The 23,588-nt window shown below is 48.5% G+C and overlaps 1 long non-coding RNA gene across 3 annotated transcripts; it reads left to right on the plus strand.

The window, feature by feature from the left end:
- The first annotated feature begins 446 nt into the window (after positions 1 to 446).
- On the plus strand, positions 447 to 22,327 carry LOC130142067 (uncharacterized). Of its 3 annotated transcripts, XR_008819281.1 has the most exons (7): positions 447 to 610; positions 1,158 to 1,265; positions 1,879 to 2,076; positions 4,680 to 4,854; positions 16,560 to 16,700; positions 17,499 to 17,614; positions 22,003 to 22,327. It is a non-coding gene; the product is annotated as an uncharacterized LOC130142067 (long non-coding RNA). The 3 variants fall into 3 exon arrangements; XR_008819282.1 differs by lacking the exons at positions 1,158 to 1,265; positions 22,003 to 22,327 and adding an exon at positions 19,862 to 21,783; XR_008819280.1 differs by lacking the exons at positions 1,158 to 1,265; positions 22,003 to 22,327 and adding an exon at positions 17,773 to 18,407.
- The last annotated feature ends 1,261 nt before the right edge of the window (positions 22,328 to 23,588 follow it).

Genomic DNA, 23,588 nt, shown 5'->3' on the forward strand with positions numbered 1-23,588 from the left:
GGGCTCTGCGAGTCGGAGTGCCTGGTGCCTGTGCCCAGGGCACCTGCCGGCGCCTCTTTCCCTCCTTAGCTCTCGGCTCACCCTCCAGCTGCCCCGGGGGCCCGGCACACCGGGGGGTTGGAGCCTCCCCACCGCACCCCCAGGCAGCCAGCAGGCAGCAGACATCCCTGCGCTGGCCTAAGGGCCTCCCTTGCCCCACGGCCGGCAACAGGCCCCCTCAGCTGGGACACTGCCCCAGCACAGGCTGTGCCTGCCCAGACCAACATGGCTGCAGGAGTCTGAGGGTGCGCAACAGCAGCTCCCAGCATGCCCCGGGAACAACATGGCTGCCAGCAGCCCCAGGCCTACAGCTCCCAGCATACCCTGGGAACAACTGGGCCATGGGGCAGCCCCGGGCCTACAGCTCCCAGCATGCCCCGGGGCACGGCTTCTCCCAGCAGGCCCTGGGGTGCCCCTGCCCTGCAGTCGGGCCCTGTGGGGACACCAGCCCCCAGCCCTGGCCCTGCAGGCCCCACAGCCACAGCCCGGGGCTGCTTGAGCACAGGCCCAGGCCCTGGAGCCCCTGTGGGGCAGGGACGAGGGGGAGAGAGGCACCGAGCGACAGGGAGAGGTGGGTCAAGGCAGAGGGGTGGCCAGAGAGGGACAGGAGGCATCCAGAGGGGCAGGGGGAGCGGGAGGGGCTGGGCAGGGATGGAGAAAGGACGGAGACTGGTGAGGAGCAGGCAGGGGGTTGGAGCGGGACAGAGACAGAGGGGCAGAGGGGTGCCGGAGGGAATGCAGTGTCAGCAGCAGGAGAGAGGGACAGGGAGAGGAGCGGAGGGGCGGGAAGGGGGACAGAGGCACAGACCAGTACAGACAGGGTGAGGGACCAGGATGAGCAGGCTGTGACTTTGGCAGTGGGCAGCAAAGCTGCTTCTGTGGGTCTTTCCTTTCTCCTTCTGCCCTTATCCCCTCTCCACCCTTCCCCTTGGTGAGGCTGTGTCTGTGGTGTGCCTGCTCTGGTGAAAGGAGCTCCTCCACCAGCCTGAGGGCAAAGGGAGAGGGGCAAGGAGCGAGGTGTTGCAGTCCTTAGTTTGCAGGTTTCATATACCGTCCCTGTTCAGAAAACACAGCGTGTATGTGGGTCAGTGGTGCTGGCAGATTTTTATTCTTTATAGCGATTTCTTTAAATACCGGACTTCATGCAGAAGGTTCGCACGGTGCTGTGCTTCTAGTAAACAGAATTGCTTTTATGCATGCTGCAGTCTGGAGGTGGCAAGTGCCAGGTGAGAGACGAAGATGGAAATGAAAGCAAGTGACGCACTTGCAGTGGTGATCCTGCCAGAAACATGCTGTGTATTGACACGGGAGAACGCTGCAGGGACTCTCAGAAGTCAAGGTTTTCAGTGCTGTTTCTGTATTTGAGACCCAAGGGATGGTTTCCCTCTGCATGTGTTTCTGTGCAGGTATGTGCATGGAACATGGGTGTGTCCCTGTGCCATAAGTGGGACTGATGGCAGCTTTTCATTTCATTCCAACTCAAAAGTAAAGAAAGACTGTACCTGCAAAAGAATTCAAACAGCCATCTGTCTTTCCCAGAGCGAGCATAGAAGCGTGGGGGAGCAGTTTGCAGGTTCAGAACTTGAGCCTGCTCTGGGTGGTAAACGCTCAGGAGAGGAAAGAGAAGCCCCACTTTTTTAACTACAGCTCTGCTTCCCTTAATGTGTCTTCTTGTTAGATTGTGTCGGTGGTCAGTTTAAAAGGACATGATTAAACTGTGCTTGTTTATCAAGATATTTGAGGGTTATTTACTGTCTTAAATCCGCTTACGAGTGGGGCACTCTGTTGCCCTGTGGGCAGTACAATGTCGAGACTGGTAATTTTCCTTTTCTTCCCTAGTGTACGGATGCATTTATGAAGGCAAGTGTTGGGTCTTACTGGCGCCACACAAGAAACCAACGTGTGATACCCAGACATTCACTGTTAGAAACAGGAAGAAGCCATGGGCCCTTGCTTCAGATTGTGCAAAAGATGTACCAAGGCTGAGGAAAATGGCAAAAAGGGAAGAAATGCCATAGCATAACTTTGGGATGGCAGGTGAGGTTTCCATCAGTGTTCCTCAAATGTAGCAGCCTCATTTTGTTTGCAGATGTGGTGCTGAACTCAAACTACGAGACTAGTTTCCTTTATTGTGGGTGATACTATAGCGCACGTACCTTTCATGTCCCAAGTGAAGTTGCCAAGGCTCTAGTTAAACTTCTGCAGAACCACCTCAAATTTTCCGTAGCGCGTGATTTCCTTCAACAGTCAAGTCCAGGTCTATGGCATACAATAACCCCTCCCCTATTTGGGATCTGGATGCAGCTGATTTTTAATTTAGACTTATCTGCTGTTGAGAGATTTTCTTTTTTTGGTCCAAATAGGGAAATGCTGATTGTGTGCATTCTTTTGCTTTTTCATAGTGTTCCATGCTTAGTCATTTGTTCCTTACAAAAATAATGTATGGGTGTCTATGAAGCTGGAGGTGTTTACGTTCTGGTGGCTGAATGTAGCAGTGGAGCTATCTTGCTGTATTTAAATCAAGAGGAGCATAATGTAATTTCACTTAAAATCTGGTCTTGGTAGGCAGATCCTACCCTGATAAGCATTTTTAAAAAAATAATAATAAAAAAATTCAAATCTGTGAAGAGGTATAGGTGGAGCACCTGAACTGGTGCAAGGCTGCAATTCTCTCGCTGGTATCCACACGTTGCAGAACTGTTGCCATCATGACCGTGAAATAGCGAGCCATTAATGTTAACTACTAGCAGCTTGTGAACCTAACAGTCAAGGTAGAAAATGATTTCCCACTGCCACCTTTTTTTAATTTTCTTTTATGTTTTAAAGTTTCTGATTTGATACTTTCTGATGTATTTGAAACCTGTGTCATATCCTGTGTGGTTTGTGACACGTGTGTGGCAGATGGGACTTTTCTGCTTGGAGAGGTGGTGAGATGGAGAGTGGAGAATGGTTTTATGGCACAAGTGTAAAAGTATAAAAAGGGATTAAGAGGCTTGTGTACCTTGCTGCCAGTTCAGTGGCATGAGAATTCCTGTAATGACAAATTCCTTCTGGCTCTGAAGGAATGAACATGCCAACCTGCTGAGTTTCCACCCAGAGCAACACTAGCAACAGATGTCCTTCCCAAATGGTGAGGTGGTTGTAAGCTTCATCAGTAGTAGAAGCTGTGGAGAAAGTCACGAATCATCTGCCGTTCTGCAAGTCAAGTGCTTGGCTCTTTTGTCACTAGTGTTGATTTAAGGGTACATTGCTTATAAATAGCACTTGACCTTTGTAATTCTTCCTACTGCTAAGTTCTCGGTGCCATAAGAGAACCATTGTGCTGTGAAGGCGATGTTTGTGTTTATCCATTTTGCCTTCCCTTAGACGATGTTATTTTGTAATTTGAAACCTTAGTGGCAGGATTTGGGGCTTTATCCTGGTCAGCCATCTAAGGGCCAGCTCTCGGCTGCAGCTGCAGCATAAGTATTCAGGTAGTTTGAGCACCAAATGAAACTTCCACTTGGCTCTCATTTTGGCTTTTCCCTTCCTCTTAATTTTTATATTTTAATAAGGAGTTTTAAGTATTTGGCTTCCTTACAGAAAAAAAAACAACCCAGTGCTATCCTTGACCTGTTATGATAGACCCCTCATCTGGAGGGCAGAAAGCTGAGACCACCAGGAAGATGTTGAGAGGAAGGGGAAGAATGTTAGAGCCATGAGTTGGGTGTTCTTCAGCTGGCCAGATCTGAGGAGATGGAAAAGGTGCCTCCCAGGTAGCTACAGGGAAGCGCAGGAGAGCAGCTGGGAGCCAGAAGTGTGGTGTGGGCATACGGAAGTGCTACGCTGTGGTGTGTCAGGCAAATTATTTTCAGGAAGTTTCACATTTGTTGTCATTTCCCAAGCTCCTGAGGTGCAGGAATGCTGGAGGCAAGAAGCTGCCAGCATCAACTATGTGGAGAAAGAACACTTCTATCTCCATTTTACTGTCCTCACTTCTATGTTGCGGTGGCAGGGCAGTAAAGACCCAGACCCAGACGCGGACCCTGACCCTGACCCTGACCCTGTGAGTACTTAGGCAGCTTGTGTGGCCAGTGCCGGTGTGGTTCTGGCACAGAGGATCAGGCGCTTCATGCTTCAGAGCTGTCAGGCTGACACTCTTCAGCACTCAATGAAGCTCTAAATTACAGCTAAAGGAAGACAGAAGTTTTGCTTCAGAGCTTGATAATGTCGTTCTGATCCATCCTTTTGCTTGTTCAGTGGCTACAGAAGGGAGCCACTGCCTTGGTAGGAGCATCCATTGAGTTCTTCATGTGTGATATTAGAGAATCATTGTGTCTGTTTATGCATGAGATCATTACAGTAGGTGTTTTGAAGATGTTCACATGTGGTACATAAAACCTTTGCCAGTAAAATAGTAAATCCATGCAGTGGGGTCTAAAGCACGCAGATCCAGTGCAATCCTCCAAAGAGCTTTGAAAGTCTCTCCCCGAGGGTACAGACCTGGCTGTTGGTGATTCTGTTGACCTGCCTTTTATAGCAGGTTGCTTGGAGAAGTTGCTGTGTCAGAAGTCGTCTTCTGCGGGCTGGATGCTGCAAATGGTAGGATGTTTAAGGAAGCAAATGAATAACCTTCAGACTTGGTTTTGTTCTTTTAACAGATTGTACACAAATGCAGTAGCCTGAGTAGGCTGCTTTTAGCACGGGAACGTGACCTGACTGCACAGGAGGCAAGGAACTCTCTTCTTCTCACTGACCATGAGCCCTCAGTTTCAAGGCAGATCTGAAAAGGAATATTTGACCCGTGGGAAATGCAACTTCAGATACGTAACTCAGGTGGGACCGCCGTGTGTGCCCTGTGATAGGAGCCGTGTATCCCAACCGTGAACATAGAGATTGGGCCCGGTTTTTAGCTTGGTTCAATATGAACTCTGCTGACGGATTCTGTGATCAAGTCACAACATCAAGACAAGACTGATCTGTGATCAAGGGGGCAAGTCTGCCCCCTGAGAGGATGTTGTCATGGGTGGAAGGGTTGAAGTGCGGTGACTGCATCAACAAACAGGTGGTTTGAAAAGTCTTTTGGGCAAGGGTCTGGTACGCTGGTGTAATGCCTTTTCCCTTTACAAAGGTGTCCAGTAAACACAAGTGTTCCTGCATGTGTCCAGTAGCGCAGAGACCTCTGTACTTTCTTTGGACTGATTGTTGTATAAGATCTGGGGGTTTTTGGACAGCTCTGAAAATTGTTCAAAAGGTGTCTTGTATGTTGGGTGAAATGGGTCATCGCTTCCATAAACCTCTAGCCTGTAAAGAAGAGCCGTGGAAGTAAGGAGATTTTATTTTTTTTCTCTTTTTATTGTTACTGGGAGGAAAAGCAGTGATTAACTATTTGACCTGTGATACCCCCAGATGCAGGCTGTGCAGTGCATTTGTGGTGGATCACTCCTGTAGTGCCAAGACTGAGCCCAGACTCCTCAATGCTTTGCACACTGGCAGTGGAAGTCCTTGTGCAACTGTGGGTACTGGCTTTCTGTGCTGTAGCATGAAAAATACAAAGCACTGGGGTTAAGGTTTGCAGAGATGTGGGAAAAAGTTGATTATTTTGTGCTAGGAAGAGAATGTCCTGTAGTTTTCAAACTTTGAATGTCTCCACTTGGAATTTAAAAACTGCTTTTAACTCTGCTGCTATGTTTCAGTGGGCGGGAAGGTGTCTTGTAGTTACAGGTGGTCCGTTCCCTTAAGAAGGATCTTTGCCTTCTGAGCTGAGCTTTCTTGGCTTTACACGAAAAGTGCCTCAAGCTGTACGATTTCAGATGGCAGGGAGGGAATTACATCTCCGTGGGGATTTAGAGACAAATCCAGAAGTATGTTGCCTTATCGTTTCAGTATATGAACTTTTCTAAACAGGATTTGCTGGGTTTTGAGCAAGAGACCCACTTCCCACGTGCCTACATAAACCCCGTTTTCTCAGACAGGCACATGCATTATGGTTTGTGATGCAATACTGACTTGATTCATAAGCCGTACTGTGCTGTGCTCTTCTGGGCTTGTCGTAGTCCTTTGAAACACAGCCCTGCACACCAAAGGGGCAAGCTGTGTGATCTGCTTTCCCCCACAACATAGAACAATGTAACTGTCATAAGTACAGGCACAACAAAACTAGTTGAGGTATTTGTGGGCTGCTGTTCGAATCATGGTGGGCCAGGAATCAGCCCATGCTTACTAATACGTTTAATTGTCCTACGCCACCTGAGGGGCAGGACAGCGTCAGGGCGTTTTCCCAGGGAATAAAACTGGACGTGTCTGATTCTCTCCGAGGGTCCCCTATTTAAAAAAACATCCTTCAGCACCATCTGGGTGCTTGGTGTTCTCAAAAGGACCCAAAGGGATGAAGTTCACTCCTGCTGCCTGCGTGACAGCAGGAATTATGTCTGCGGCTGTGCTTCTGCACACTTCGAAACCGCCTCCGTTTCTTTGCTTGGCCAACCAGAAAAAAACAAAAAAACCTAAGCTGAGTTGGCAACAGTGTCTTGCTGTCCTCTCTGAAGGAAGTAATTTACCATCATCTCGCAGCTTGTCAAACGTGCACTAAGTGTGAAGAAGAACATGACGTGCACTGTCCTAAGCTCTCAGCAGGTCAGGTTTTGCTGTCCTCTGGAAACTGTCTAGCTCTTCAGTTTTTCTCCACGGAGGTCACATTGTTTGGAGTAGTGATGAGGTGGCCCCCAAATGTCCCAGCTTTGTTTCTAAACGCTATTAAAGTATTTTGCCTCCTGAAGAGACTGTGTTCCTCATGAGGAACGGTTACTTCTCAATAAAGTGACCCCCTTTCCATCTAAAGGGATGGAGCTTGAGACTGTGGAGGTGCTCGGTGAGGGAGGCAGTCAGGCAGTGCCAGTCTGGGGTGCCCAGCTGCGCAGGGCAGTGACGGCACCCGTCTGCCTGGCGAATGCTTCTCTCGCAGTGTTGCAGGGAGAAGGTGTGAGGGTGCTGGGAGAGAGCCGTCGCCCCTGGGAATGACAGCAGCTAAAGGTGAGGGCTGGCTGCGTGGGCAGCAAAGGGTGAGCCAGCCATTCCCTTTGCAAATGCAGTGGAGAGGGAGGGAGCCCCTCCATCAGCACAGCAACGTCTGCTGGGGCAGGGCCAGAGGCACCGGCACCCAGGGCAGGGCTGGCAGGGGGTCTGAGAGAGCCACTCCACCACCGCCTTGCTTACTGACCCTGTGGGGAAATCACTTTGGGGGCAGCGATTAAAAAGTGCGTGCAAAGTTTTTCGGTCCAATTGGAACACTGAGAAGGGGTTCAGGGCCTTTCTCAGAGCGCCACACGTTGCATAGTCTTGTGTCATACACAGATTTGGTGACTGGTTTCTGGCTTCTAATGCAAACGCGTACGCATCCTCAGTAGCACCGCTGAAGTGTTTTATGAAACACGCATGCTCCCCAAGCGGGATTTTGGCCTCTTTGGGGCAGAACTATTTCAGTTAGAGGTCACCATCTCCCACTACCCCAATTATCTTTGTCCTATTTTAAACTCATCTTCTGTTGATGTCAGTGGATCCCAAGACCTGATCAGCTTGTGTTCTCTTGCAGCCAGAACTTTCCTCATTGGAAGTCTTCTTCCTGCACAACTTAGATAACGGTGCTCTTTTCGCTACCTGCTCTTTGTTTCTCACCCCTGCCAAGGCTGCCTCCCTTGATGAGAAGTCCCTTCATTTGTGAATACTTTGGAGAGTGGGTCAGCTCGGTGGAGGTGTCACCTCGACAGACGGGAAGGTGGAGGGTCCAATCTCTGCATGTGGCAGGGGCTGCATTAACCCTCATCTCCCGCTGCGTGAATGACCGCAGGCAGAGGCACTGTGCAAGGAACATCAAGCCTTTAATGAATTAAGAAAGACAGATCTGGGAGAGGGCTGGGGCTGCAGTGGGTGGGTGCAGGTCACACGTCAGAGGGATCTGTGCTCTACACCTTCTCTATCAATATATCAACGGCGACTGGGGCAGTGTGTAGCACTTTGTCTCCTGGTGTTCCTCAGGGTTCTGGCTCACTTGGTGGGCACATAGTCGCTATTGGATGCCCTCTGCTTGCTGCTGCCCCCCTGCTCCCCACTACAGCCCACCGCCGTGGCATCCCTGTCCGGCTTCCCCTCCCAGAGGGTTTTGGAGCTTTTTGCCACCGGGCACACCACCATCTTCTTCCTCTTCTTGGGTGGCATGCTGCCCTGTGGGGACGTCTCTGGCATCCTGAGGGTGTCAGCCAATGTGGGGCACTTGGCCTGTTTGCCAGCAGCCTTGCCTGATCTGGGCACCACCCGGCAGGAGGAGATGCCCGGTGGTGGTGGCAAGCGGGTCAAAATGACCTGGGGCTGCCTCCGCAGCACCTCCTCCACCAGCTGGGCCATGCGGGGCGGATGATGCTGGGGTGCAGTCCGGGGGCTGGCCAGGGGCCTCTTCAGCAGGATCTGCTGAGGACTCTCTGGGAGACCCTTGTGGGGACCCTCTGGGCATCCCTTCAAGGGGCTCTCCTCTGAAGTGTCCATAGGACCCTCCTGAGAGGGCTCCATGGGACTCTCTGGCAGCCAGCTGGGGAAGACCGCTGCCAGCCCACCCTGCCTGCCTGTGGTGTCCAGCAAGGGGGATGTTGCCACCCTCTGCCAGGAGGGGTTGGTGTCCTCCTGCATTGCGGCCACCACTTGGTCCTTGGGACAGTTGCCCTCCATCATGCACTCTAAGAGGTCAGGGATCCTGTTGTAGGTGGTGGTCAAGACAGGGACATCAGGGACGCCATGGTTGGTGTCCTCGCTGTCCCCCAGCCCTGCCGCCAGCGATTGCTCCTTAGAGCAGCCACCCTTTGCCACATACTGTGAGAGCTCTGGGAGCTTGTTGAGGAGGGTGGTCAAGCAGGAGCCGCTGAGAACTTCATGGAGCTCCAGGTTGCTGTCGAGCCAGGCGAGTGGGTCACTGCTGTCCATGGTGGCCGAATGCTCATCCTGAAACTGCAGTTGTCCTCTGCCAGCTCAGGAAAGGCCTCGTTGAAGGCATCTGGCCCCAGCTCGGGCAGGTCCAGGAGATTCTCTGGGCTTGGCGGGGTGGTCACCACTTCTGAAAAAGCAAACGAAGCCAAGCCACCCCCAGGGTGATGCAAGCCTTCCTTGGTGCAGGTCACCCCCTATGGGCTCTGCCACCCTGCAGACCTTGGTGCTTGGTCCTGCTTCTGCCAGAGAGCATATCCAGGGCGGGCTGGCAGGGAGTGGCAGCAGGGATGCCATCCTCACTGGCCACCACGTCGTTGTTAAAGGCCTCCAACAGCTTCTGGGTGCTGCCAGGATGGGTGCAGAGCACAGGGGGGACCTGCACGCAGTGCTGAGCCGCAGGGTGTTGGGGTGGCAGGGGCCCAGCATGGGCAGGGACGTTCAGCACAGTGCAGCCCGTAGGGTAGAGGGGCTGCCCCTGGCCCACGTCCCATGGTCCCAGCCCCACTGGCTGGTAGGGCACAAGTGTCCCCATCACCACTTGCTGTCCCTGGCCATAGGCAGGGGGACAAGGAGCAGGCAGAGGGGGCAGCTGCACACCGCTGGGGAGCTGCAGCACATGTGGCAGCTGCACAACCTGCCCCGAGTCCCCCAGGGGCCCCTGCACCCCCTGCCAGGTTGCCTGGGCGGGCTGGTGGGTGACAATGTGGAGCTGGGAAGGCCGAACGGTGATCAGCAGCCCCGGGACAGAGGGCAGCACACCAGCAGTGACCGGTGGCGGCATGGTCAGGGTGGTGAAGCTCATGCCAGGCTCCTCTGATGCCGTCGGCAGCTGGAGGGGGAACCTCTCTGTTGGCAGAAGCGAAGGGGGGTGATGTGGTGAGGTGCTGGCCGGCACAGCTGGTTGGGGGTTACCCGGAGGGCAGAGGCACCACGAGGAGCGTGCTGCTCTGTGCCGCGGCATTCGGCCAGCGTGGCGTTTGTTGGGGCAAACAGTGTTCTGGGGTTCCATCTCCATGGCGATCGTTATGCCAGCACCTGGGTCAGCCAGCGTTGTGACAGTTTGACTTTTAATGACAGAACAACTTCCCATCTCAATGGGTTTCCCATCCTGCTGATGCTTTCCTGCCCTCAGCGCTGATTTCCCACCCCCACCATAGTTTCCCATCACAACTGTTTTTTGTTTGGGGAGTTGAGTTTCATGTGAAAGGGGAGTTTTCACCTAAATTTCTGTTGATGTCAGGGGATCCCAAGACCTGGTCAGCTTGTATTCTCTTGCAGCCAGAACTTCCCTCATTTGAAGGCTTCTTTCTGCCTTCTTTCAGCCAGGGCAGGGCTGGGAGGGAGTTTGAGAGAGCCACTCCTCCACTGCCTTGCTTAGGGACCCTGTGGGGAAATTGCTTTGGGGTGGGGGCAATTTGAGAAAACTGGGACCTCAGAGAAGCATAGTATTACAGGAAGCTTTTTAGGGTAAAAGACAGCTGTCGCTTTCAGGATGGCTGGCATTCACCATCCTAAATGTGTGCTGCCACGGCTCCCTAAGCAACGCAGCCTGCAACCTCAGCACGTGCTGACAGGAGTAACGGGGGCTGGAGCGGAGTGGAGACCCCGCGGCCAGGCTCTGTTATGCTCCTGCAGGAAGGGGAACTTGACGGTACCACAGAGCTGATGAGATGTCCGCTGCCATGATTTTCCCTTTTATAACAAATTCGACCAGGGACAAGCAATGACGGAAAAGGCAGGACTATGGTTACGCCAGTACTTCACAGTCCCTTGAACTTGTTGTAGTTCCAGCGTACTGGATGGGTTGTGCCCAGATTCTTTCTTTTCCAGTGAGTCTGGTGGAAGAGAGGCAGCTCCTGCAACCCACCAGACTCCTTGGAATTTAACTTCTCGTGCTGGCCCTTGGCACTTTGACTCTGGGACTTCCAGTCCCAACTTGATTAGTGTTGCCCAAATGTTTTTCATTGCATCTGTAATGCTTTCTGGCCCTTCTGCCCCGCTGAGGATGCCATCGATGTATTGATACACTGTGAGGCCAGGTGGAATGGTGATCTGTGCTAAGGCTGTGGCCAGAGCATTGTGAGCGATAGTGGGGCAGTGTTTGTGTCCTTGCAGAAAACTGTTTGAAAACATACTGAGTCCCGCTCCAGGCAAAGGCAAACTGGGCTTTTTCTTGTGCGTGGAGCAGAATGACGGGGAATACATCTCTAACATCTAAAGCACCGAAAGGTAACCTAACATCTATGCTAACCCTAGTGTCCCACAAAAATCACTGGGTAGCTAGGTTACTGACAATGAAAGGAGAGGAAACAGCACTGTAAGAATGAAAATACCCCACTAAGTCAATTTTTTTGTCCACCTATACAACCAAAGTGTTCTTTCATGTTAAAGTCAGAGCATGTTCTGATTTGCACTGCCCCACTAAATGGTTTTATGCTGTAAAACTTTACTAAGAAATAATTGTTAGTGTTCTTCCTGGTTATGCACCCGCATCTTATAATGAAAAAATTAGATGATAATGTCTTTGCTGTGCTACACTGTTGTATAACTGAGAGTTAGGTTGTGTTTCATTTCAAGCATTCTCAAAAAATACAGATAATTACAGCTTTTACTAACAGCACTGCGGCAAATGTGAATTCACTGGTGGGCTTTTAAGCCTCACCTCAGCATGTTTGGTGTAGGAACAAACATAACAAGTACTCTAGTATTTTTGCCAATGCTTTCCTGCACAAATTGTATTAAAAGCATAGATTCTTCTGGTCTTCCATGCAGAAAGTATGGTGAGAATAAATCTCATATCAAAATGACTTCTTGAGGTGTCAGAGGTTTATTGAGAAATGTCCACTACCTGTATTTTTTCTTATTTACTTGCAGTGGGTCATAAGAACCTGCAGAGAAGATATGCAAAGTGCGTCATCCCTATTATTTCCATTCCTGGGTTATGATAGAATTTGGCACAGAATTTTAGATCAGTTGCAAAAAGTAATGCTGGGCCACACATACTCAGATTGATCCATGATCCCAGGCAGCTGTATGGGATTTGGTAATTTTCTTTAATAAGTAAAGGAAAACTGCATGTATTATGGAAATGAGAATTTAGTGAGACAAAGCGCAGGTCCAGTTCCTTTTTGACTACTACAAAGAGATATTCTAACGTATCAAACAAGAAGAATTTCTAAAGAAGTAGACCTCTCTGAGCTGGAGAAGAGGTAGATGAAATAGAAATGATAGAACTAAATTCTGCAGCAAAAAATTGCCTCTAAAGGAAGATGTGGTGGGGTTTTTTCTTTCACGGAAACAAACCAACAATTCCTGTGCGATTCTCCAAACTGGAAATTTGCAAAAAGCTGTGTAGCGTGGTTTTCAGTAGTATAAAAAGCAAAAGCTCTTCAGGGTTTCAAGTACATCTTTGCAACAGCTGTTAAAAAATGTAAACATGCAGATTGTTCCATTGTGTGAAAACACCTTCATTTACTACTTACTCGTCATACAGGGAATAAACTAGCGGTGACGACCGCTGGAAAATTTTAGGTGAATAAAAAAATCCTCCAAACCAGGAAAAATACTGTGTTATCAGGTAGCTGCAGCTTTGCTGTGTGAGCTTATTATTCACATAGTGACACATTTTTCTAAATGTGTCACTTAAGGCAGGGATGGCTTCTTACTCTAAAAAGCCATTTGCCTAGAGCAGTCGCTCATGTGCCACATATAGGATATTTATGCTAACACTATTAAAAAATTTCCCTAGAAAATTTTCCACCTCCTTCGAGTATATACAACCGATGTCCCTAACTGTCTCAGTTTCCTATTCCATCATAGGTTGCTGTATTTCAAAGACAAAGTTAACCAACGGCTGGTTACTAACTGAGAGCTCAAACCAATTTTTGGAGCAGTCAGGTAGAGAGTTGCCATTTAGTCTGGACGCACTGAAGCGCCAATATAAATATAAACAAAATAAGGTCTATCAAACTTTAGATTCTCTAGCAAAACAACGGAAAGGATATGAAGAACTACGTCTTGTCTTCTGTCTGTTTCCCATATGTGTGGTGATCGGCTCCCTGGAAAACAATGAGGCTGGGCTGGTCCTGGCTGTGCCCATGAACTTGCCAGCTGAGTGCTAGGTGGTAGCAAGGAGAGCACTAGAGAAAAGCACAGACCCATTGACCCAGCACCACCGTTCTCATGTTCTTCATGCCTTTGAGGCCTGTTAGCCATTGTACGTGTATTTATTCTAACATGGGACATCAGTCAACAGTCACAACGCCAGTGGATTACCAGCACTTCCGTCATATGCTTCACATAAAGTGTTACAGGAGAAATTTACACAGACGTGGGTACCACTAGGTTTGCTTTAATCACCACTCAGAGCTGGGCCACCACCCCAGAGAGTGGCAGAGAGCAAAGGGATACAGCACAGCTTATACACACTTATCAAATCATTAGTCAATGCCCGAGGTTTTAGAAGTTTCCTTTGGCCTTGTCCGTTCTGCAAATCCATCACCTGACCCTGTCCCTGTTGATTCATCTATTTGCTTCCAGTCTCTGCCTCGGTTCCAAGCTCCTCCTCGGATCGTGATCTTTCTGCCTGCTTTAACTCACACGCTCCTTCAAGCACACTTAGTCTTTGAACAAGCATTTCCTATTTACATTACTGATTTTTTTTTCTCGAAACATCTGCATGTCTGTGAGCACCTGTGTGCACAAGCTGATCATCTGTTGTTTCTCTGCTCTCCCACTGATCAACTGGACTGGGTGTTAAACCAGCCTTGGATTAGGGCTACACTAGGGACAGGGCCTGGTTCTGCCACTTTAGCTGCTTTAGCACTTTAAATTTCTGAATTCATCACACATTTTCTTTAACAGGCAATACCAGAACTGCTGCGGGCATTTCGGGCGAGCGGGAGTCAGATTCAAATACTCACAGAGTTCAAGATCTGATCCGTTTATTGTACAAACCAGGTAGACTTTTATAAGGCATTCTATAAGCGTGCAATAATGTGGTTGGCTATTTTACAAGCGTATAATAATATGATTGGTTAACAATTGTTTACTGGGAAGATTTCTGTTTCTGCTTTCTCTGGCACGTAGGCTCCTTTCTGCGGTTTCCCAGCTCCTCTTATCACGTCCCGTTGGCCTTGCTTTTGAGCAAACATCTGCAATTTGCTCCTTTTTCTTCATCCCACTGTTCTGGCCGTAACCTCGTCTTATTTCTTCAGTATTTTTCCACTTGCTTCAGAGTTCAGTATAATCATTCAATACAGCAAGAGCCCCAACACCTCCCCCTTTCTTTTTAAATACAGCATTAATACTGCGTTCCACACAGCTCTGAAAACATTGTAAAAGGCAAGGCACTAAAAGTAACAAAAGAATAACAAACAACAATATAGACAGACCTTGTTTCAATAAATCCCTCAACCACCCTCAATTCTTGTTGAGGTAAATAAATTGATACATTTAAACGGTAAATCAACTGTACATATTTTTAACAAGTGTAGTATTCCACCAGGTACAGTTATCTCCAAGGCCATGATTCATGTCATTATACTTCTTATCTAACCAACCCCAATATGATTGATTTATAGCCGTATAGTTTACTCCCAAAGGCTCAAAAGCTAGTTCAAAGCAGAAACGCATTTCTTGTAGGTGACATCTGAAACACTTTTTTTCCTTTTTTTTTTTTTTTTTTTTCCTCTTTTTTTTCTTTCTCTTTTTTTTTCTTTTTTTTTTTTCCTTTTTTTTCTTTTTTTTTTCTTTTTTCTTTCTTTTTTTTTCTTTTTTCTTTCTCTTTTTTCTTTTCTTTTTTTTTTCTTTCTTTTTCTTTTTTTTTTCCTCTTTTTTTTTTCTTTCTTTTTTTTTTTTTCTTTCTTTTTTCTTTCTTTTTTTTTTTTTTTCCTTTTTTTTTTTTTTTTTTTTTTTTTTTTTTTTGGGGGGGGGGGGGGCGGGGTTTGTAATCAAGTCCGTATTTTTCCTTGAGAAGCTTAAGCTGTTCCTCTTGTTTCAGGAGAGTTTCCAACTCTGATTTGTCGAATAGGTCCGTATTTCCCAAAAATATCATACGTTTCCTCCGCTGTGATTTTATACGGCAGGTTCCGAATATAAAGGATCCGATTGACCTCTGGGGGCAGCCAGATGTTAGCTCGCTTGGCCGCTTGCATTGCCATGGCGCCAATCGGAGGGGGGGGGGGTGTGGAGGGGGGGGGGGTGTGGAGGGGGGGTGCCGCCTTGGAGAGAAACCGCGGCCGGGACGGGGCCTGCCGGGCCGCACGCCGCCGCTCGCCGCTTGTTCCTTTTCAGGACACCAGGGTGGTAATTGCGCGACCATACCCCGTACAGCTCGATACGTGCGAGCCAAAGTCTTTACCCCCTTAGTCCCAACTTGCACAGATTCCCATAAGTCCTCTCCTACTTTCTTCCATGTTTCATTATTATATATATCTTGCGTAGAAGCAAGGTAACCACGGCGGCGACTCCAACATAGCAGATCAACTACTGCCTGCCGTGAGACTGGCGTTTCAGTTTTTTCTGCCAGTTTCATCAAATTGTCTACGATTGCTTTTTCCACCACTGATGCAGTGATTTCCATCCTGCTTAAATTCCCTGACTCACCGGTCAGCCGTGCACGTTCCGCCTTTCTTCGGGCGCCCAGCTCTCTCTCCGCTGGCAGCAGGATCCTCGCCGGCTCCGCAGCTTGTAACACGATCCTTAATGAATCTTCCTGACTTTTAACCGATCCTGTCGACCCTCATCGGATCGTCGGGGTCACCAGATGCTGCGGGCATTTCGGGCGAGCGGGAGTCAGATTCAAATACTCACAGAGTTCAAGATCTGATCCGTTTATTGTACAAACCAGGTAGACTTTTATAAGGCATTCTATAAGCGTGCAATAATGTGGTTGGCTATTTTACAAGCGTATAATAATATGATTGGTTAACAATTGTTTACTGGGAAGATTTCTGTTTCTGCTTTCTCTGGCACGTAGGCTCCTTTCTGCGGTTTCCCAGCTCCTCTTATCACGTCCCGTTGGCCTTGCTTTTGAGCAAACATCTGCAATTTGCTCCTTTTTCTTCATCCCACTGTTCTGGCCGTAACCTCGTCTTATTTCTTCAGTATTTTTCCACTTGCTTCAGAGTTCAGTATAATCATTCAATACAGCAAGAGCCCCAACACAGAACAATGGAGAACAATTAACAATGGTTTGGTCACTGCTGTGACAAAATAATGACAATTATTATTTCTGGTGTAGGTTGCTGTATGTCATATTTATGAAACTAGGATTTGCCGGAAGAAAAATGTTCTATTTCACACCCACAGATGAGCTCCCTGAGATAGGCATCCACGTTTTAACAAGCCTTTACATCAAAGGCTGTAAAGGAGTGTCAGTCTGCACAACCAGCTGGGAATCTTGTGTTGTTCCAGGCCCATCTTTTTGTCCCATTCAATACCTTGTCTGTGTGATTTGCCTTTTGTCTGTCCTGTGCTTTCCTGCTAAAGACTTTATAGGCTTCAGTCTTCTGATACTGCTCCAGCTCCTGCATCTAATGCTCCTTATCTCTATCTGCTCCATCAAGGTATTGCTGAAACAAAGAAGTCCAAGAGTACCAGGGAGTTGCCTCCCCTTCAGGAGGAAGGGAAGAGAAACAACTTGCCCGACGAAGTGCTGATCCATTTCACCTATGCAAACAGGAAAGGAGTGAAGAAACAATGAGAATGTACGTGAGATGCAAAGACACAGGATTTCTGCCTAATATTACTGTATTCTGGCGTGTGTTGTGTCCATGTCTCCCCACCACCACCACCACGGGTTTTTTTTAAATTCAAATCACTGTTCTGTTAACCCTTTTTTTTTAGATCAAGCTTTAACGTTCAGACCTGTAACTGCAGGGTTCCAATACGCCCTTGTTTTTTTGCCCCACAGACAAAAATGCACTACCATTCTACAAGCACACACTTTTCCCATCTGAGAGGCGAACAAAACATCATGGCTATTGGAAAAGAGTAGCATAAAGATAAAAGAGCCTAGGTTATATCAATTTAAGTTATCTACGTTTAGGTTAAAAGAAAACTTCAGGCTAGGAAGAAAAAATATATTTCACACGTGCATAATAGAATGAGCTGAAGTGGAGAATTCTTTAGGGGGACCGATGAACCGAAAACCATTTAAGGAGTGGTCACAACCCTGTCTAAAGGGATCATTTCCAGAAAAAAAAAAAAAAAAAAAAAAAAAAGTTGTTGAGCAAGTTTTTTACCCAATGAGTTTAAAATTCAATGGAAATAAGTATTCAGTCAGAGTGAACATTAGTCACTGGGTATGCCTTTTATTTTCATTACATCATCACAACAATACATGCAATAGTTATACATTTCATGCATTTGCAAACCTGTTTTGATGCTGCTGAGGACACAGTTAACATTCTAGATTGGGGTGCAGATTTAGTGGTGCTGGGTTTGCGTTTCTTTTGGACACTGTATTCCTCCCGAAGACATTAATTCTTCTCTTCTGTCTCCAGCAATGTGCTGCTGAAAGAGTACAGTAACCTACTCAAAAACAGCAGAAGCTTTTCCTCAGCTTGTGTCTTGGATGGATTGTTTTGAATCAGTAAGAAGGAGTTCTACTGTACTACCTGTAAGTAGATGTCCTAGGTTTCCTAGCACAGATCCATACAGTTCTAGAAATATTTCTTTATATTTATATATATATATATATATTTCTTACAAAACTTAAACAAGAAGAATGATTTTTAGGGGTTTTGCTCTATGACTATAGTAATGGTCTTTTTCTAGGGGAGACTCACCATTTGGTCAGCTCAACCAGTCCTTATTTCAGTCAATTCCAGTCAGCTCAGTGGTCCTTATGCTCACCACCCACAACAAGAAGTAGCAGGACTACAAGGCTGGAAGAGGGGAAGCGCCAGACTTTCCCTTCAGCTGTTGTATCGGACAACTAGTTTGCTAGTTGCTGCAGCTCAGACACTTTCCCCTTGGACCGTGGGACACTAACCCACACACGGTAGTATACTATGACTCCACCACTCGCTTCAGGAGAACGACTTCATATTCGTTAGCTAACCAAAACCAAGCTTACTCAGCTTCAACAAGAATGTTGGGCTGTTGTATTAGGGATGGGGGCTGCCAAGCAGCAGTGCCCTTCAGTGCCAGTCAAAAAGGGCAGGAGAAACTGAAGGGAAGGAAGTACTCAGCAGCCTTTCCCTGACCTGCTATAGGCTAGACTCACCATTTTACTCAAAAAAGGACAGATGCCCTGGGGATTTAAAAAGCAGCACACAGAATAGAGATTTGAACTCAATCTCCTTCTTCCTAGATTAAAAATAAATAAATAAATAAATCTGTCTCAGGCATGATAAGAATATGTTAAGGGCAAGGGGTAGAGGGGCAGAATGTCTTACTCCCTCTCCCCCCTCTCCTGTTACCGAAATCTCGGAATGAAGAACTTATCGACACCAATGTGATGTAGATAAGCAGACACTTCTTTATTGACAGGCAGGTGCGTGAGCGAGTCCTCTCACGATCAACACACGCCAGGTCTCAAAATCAGACACCATATATAGAACTTATTCATACATATTCATTAAGTATTCATGCATAACCATGATATTTCCCGTAAAGCATTAACATATTCTCCTGCTATATCCGATTCTGCGCAGTAGAGCTTAGAAAGGTCTAGAAATGGGTCTGGGGTGCGATTTGGGTAGGTGGTATATGAGTCGGTGGTCGCGATCTCCCCCTGCTGGAATTACCTTTTACTAAAGTTCACGGTTTCTTGGCAGGCACCTACAAGCTGTTCCAGTCGACTCTCCCCGGTTTCCATTAGTCTCATATTCTGACATTTCAGTACACTTCTACATACAATAGACCGGTCAAATACAAAGAAACCTTTCAACCCTAAAGTTATTACCTAAGTTTTAACAATGGTTCCAGCCCCTTCTTCTAGCCTTGGTACAGGATGTACAGAAGATCTCATAGCAGCTTTTACTGTGCAACTATAAGTTTCATTAAAAATATTTCTTATCTTTCTATTTTTCAATTTTATAAAATTATTTTATAAAATCAATTAATCAATCAAATAAAGTCAATCAATCTTAACTTATTAACAAATCAATAACACTCCCAGCAGACAGAAGCAGCATTCTCACTGCAGATGTGTTACCAAATCAACGGCTTTGCCTCTGACACACATCCTCAGTTACGGTTAACATGCTATGGCTATGCACCATTTTATAATACCTCTGTATAAGTTACATTCTACAAGCTTAGTGAAAAGTGACAAAAGGAACCCTTGTTTTTTCCATCACCCCACTTTTCATCCAGCCATCATAAAAACTCTTAAGCATTTTGTCCTTGAAGTATTTTCAAAAGCTTAAATGTCCTCATAAATTCATGTGATACCCTCAAGTTGCACTGTGACTTAACTCCTGCTTTGCTGTAATCTCCCCCTGGCCGTGAGGCACAGATGGTCCATTAGCAATTACAAGGTGCTCTCTGGAAGGCATTCAAGAAGGAGACCCAACACTGCCTGGGTCTTCATTCACCTGTCAGACCCTGCAGAAGGCCACAGCAGTCCCAATTAGAAGGCGTTACATGATGACTGAAAGGTGGGAAAAACCCTTTTCCTGATGTAACATGTGTAGAAAATAGAACATGTAACTCTCCCTGTCCCACCCATCGTACGGATCTCAGCTTGCTTTCTAGGGCTGGCAATGCTTTAAAACACTGTCTAAAAGTTTGTTCATGTTAACCATCTCCTCCTTCAGTAACCTGTCCTTTCAGGTCTGCTTGTCTTAAGAGTAAGACACCAGATGTTTATATACATGGATGAGTTTGTAAAATAAACAGATGTGCAAAATCCTTGCAGGAGCTCTGACATCCTGGTGAGTTCTCCTCAGCCACAGTGGGTAAGTGCCTGCCCCATCCTTCCAGTGACTTTGGCCTTGGGAACTGGTGGGTCTCAGCTGCGTCAGAGTTAGGTACAACAGAGTTACACCCCGATGAACCACGTCAACCCTGGGATGTCTCACCAGAGCAATCCCACCTGTTCTGCCTGGATTCTGGCACTGTCTAGAGGATACAGTTCTCCTCAGGTCACACCTGGATGAGATGCTACAGCCCTACACAAGGGTGCATTATTTGAGCGCTGGAGGACCTGTGCCCCTTACTTTGAGATATATTCCTAATCACAACTTTAATCAAAAGCCTCTGTTAACTTCCTCACTAAACAATATTCCCACTTAACAGTAGTCATAATCAGTCCAACAAGGAAAAGGGAGTTTAACGGTACCCGCTGCTCCACAGGAGGCAGTTTACTCCGTTCATTGCCCAGCATCTTGGTGATTTGAAACGTTTGAACATTTGAAAGATGGACAGCAGGCTGCGCTACACACCTGGGCTCCTCGTTCTTCTTGCCTACTTGGATTTCCACAGTTGCCCACCCCTGAGAGCTCTCTCTCCAACTTTATCCTCTTCCTGCCTGGCTGCCCGCCCCTCCCCTCTTCACAGCCGCGTTTTTGCTTTCTGTTTTCTCGTGAAGAGCCTGGCAACCTTACCTTTCAAGAGTATTGTTAGACAGGTAAAGCCACAATGAACTTGAACCAGCTCTGCACTTAATCAAAGCTAGCTCATCTTCCCTTCCCTCCTCAGAGGAGCTCTTCAGGTTTTTGCACTCTGGAGTGACTGGAGGCACCTGCAGTGGAAATGTGGAAGCGAACAGGTGGCAAGGACCGACCTGCCCAATGGCTACCTTAGCTCTGAAAGGCAGGTCCCTTGGATGGGTTTGCTCAGTCAGCTGAGCCAGTTCTGGCTGGATCACCGCACAAAGTGCCACGGCCAACCCGCATCAGCGTTACTCTGCACTTGGGCAAGGTGGATGACCTTGCCCGTCCCTGCGGCAGCAGGGCCACCTTCAGCGGTGGAGGCCTTTGTCAGCACGCTGTTTATGGACCTCACATAGCTCTGCGGTTTCTGCTTCTGCCCCGGGGCTGGCAACTCCTCAGCTGATGTGCTGGCCAGACCAGCCACGTCCTCTCCAAAGAGTTCCTCATGGTGCTCAATGAGGAACTCCACCAGCTGTGTCACCTGCACACAAGCAACCACTGCTGGTTTCCACCTAGGTGGCTGAAAAGTGACTCGAGCACAGTCTTTCGCACTCCTGACCCTCGCTTCTGTGCAGAAAGCTGCAGCTGTGGGGCTGCTCTGCCCAGCAGCTCCCCCACGAACATTTGCTCAGGAGAAGCGGCAGCCAGGTACCTCTGGGCAGCAACGCTCCGGTGGGGATGGAAGGCTGTAGCTGGCTGGTAAACAGAGCGTAGCTTCCCCATCACCTGCCCCAGGACGTCCAGGGGGAGCGTGTGCCCCTTGGGTGGGCTGAGGAGGTTTGGCCCCACGCAGATGGCCAGGTTGCCCGTTGTGGAATAAATCGCCACAACAGCTGAACTCTCCTGATTTACTATTCTTTTTATTTGCCCTAGAGTGCACTGCACTATTTTAAAGTGATGTGCCACAGCGATACACCGCAGACTCCCCTCCCCTTATTCCAGTGTGACTCATGCAACATCTGGCTTGCTGGGAAAAGCTGCTTTAAAAGCCATTCTTTTAAAATGCCTAGGATGGAACGCACTAACATTATTAAAAAGGCAAGGAACAGCAGGGCGTAAGGTCTACTCTAACAGACTAGCAATCACTTTTGATTAGGGTATGTAACGGAAATAGGCTTTAGGTTACCAGATCAGATCATTCACTTCTCCAGAATTTGATACATGACTCTCATCAGAGCTGCTCTAGAGAAACAGATCTCTTAGTTCCCATGTAAACTCCAGGCAAACAGTAGCAAAGCGCTGATGTCCTGAAAATAAGTTTTCATTACTTTTTTGAATATAGATGATTACTTTTTTAATGTACACTATTTCACTGGTGCTAAAAGTACTATATTCCACTTCACGTGGCTTGTTTCAGTGACAGCCTTGTACTGTAAATTCATATCGTGTACCTCCTTTTTCTTAGGATCCACAAGTTGCGATGCCTGCAGTTTGTAGTCCCTGCATGCACAGGCTATCTGCCCTGACCGAAACCCGAGAGGATAACAAACGGTGATTTCTTCAGACAGCTTCCCTATGCAGATGTCCCAAGAACCCTTTGGAAGAGTAACCCAGAGAGGGTGCTTCAGGGAAACTGCAGGCACGTCCAAAGCATGGAACTAACGAGCAGGACATGCACGGGAGAGTCTGTGTTCCGTAGCCACCTTATAGCTTGAAGTGAGCGATTTTTCTTGCTTTCCAAATCCATTTTCCTCCTGCCTAATACAATTGGAAGAGTGAGTTCCACCACATTTTTTGTGATGGACTAAATGTATTCTTTTTTTAAAATCAGGTGTCACCTTCTCGGCTGTGCTTCACGGTATGTGCTGTCCCCTTTTTCTATGTACAAGAAACTCTACTGAAGACAAGAGCGTTGATGGTTCTATTCAGCTGAAGGGGAACTGCCATGGAGGCTGTAAGAGAGGGGCAGGGCCGGGCGCAGGCCGGGGGGTTTATCCGTTCTGAGCCCCTCGACCCCTGCTGTGCATATCTGACAGCCCTGCCTCACTCACAGCCGCTGTCCCAGAGGGAACAAAGCCCAGGTGAGAAAGTTCTCTGTCGGCCACACATGCATGGGTGCAGCACCCTCGTGTTGCAGCCAAAGTGATAAACCAGCCTTGCTTAGCGCAGCTCTCCATGCAAAAACCTCCGTGGCTGCAAGGATCTCAAGCCTCGCCTCTGAGCGCTCGATGGAGCTCCCTCCCAGCCAGCCGAGATTCCCGACCGTCCTGACGTGGCGCTTTCCCTCCCAGCAGCGCCCATGCCCATTGAGTGCCTTTCGCTTGCAGCCGGCTGTAATGCCGGCATCAACCCTGCACTCCAGTTTTTGGCCTCTCTGAGTGTTGCTCATTAGAATTATTATTCCAGGAACCACATGGATGGCAGGGTGAGCCCTGGGGGGGCTTGCGCTGCCTGGGCCCGCAGCTGGGGAGGCGGATTCCCCGCTTGCAGGGACTGGGGGCGAGGGGAAGTGTTTTAGGGACAAACCATGGGGGCCGGAGGGAGGGATTTGAGGGACGGACGCCGAGGAAGGCCTCATCCCTGCAGCGATGGCTCAGGCCCCATGCAGGGAGCAGGTGCGTGCCGGGGCTGCCAGGGGGCCCTGCCTGGCTGTTCCCAGCCCAGCCCCGGCTGGGGCCAGCCCTGCGCTGCAGCCCTGGGGCCGAGGCGCAAGGAGCCGGGCATTGCTGAGGGTGCTGCACCCTGCCGGGCCCCGCCGCCGGCTGCCGGCTGCCCTGGGCTGCCCCTCGCTCCCCCAGCTCTGCCTGCTGCCAGCGCCGGGGGCACCGCCACGGGGCTTGCCCCCTGCCCACAGCTGCCCTGACCCACAGCTGCAGCTGCACGTGGTGCCCACATCGCACAGCTGGGGCGGGGGGTGGCAGGTCTCTCTGGTGGCAGCCTGGGACTGGGGGCAAAGCCAAGCCCATCCCTCGCTTGTGATCTTTGTCCCCAGGGAGAGCCAGTGCAGACGTGTGCTGCGCTGGGGAGTGTCCCGCGGGGAGGTGACGGCCG

The sequence above is a fragment of the Falco biarmicus genome, chromosome W (genome assembly GCF_023638135.1).
Source record: "Falco biarmicus isolate bFalBia1 chromosome W, bFalBia1.pri, whole genome shotgun sequence".
Taxonomy (NCBI): domain Eukaryota; kingdom Metazoa; phylum Chordata; class Aves; order Falconiformes; family Falconidae; genus Falco; species Falco biarmicus.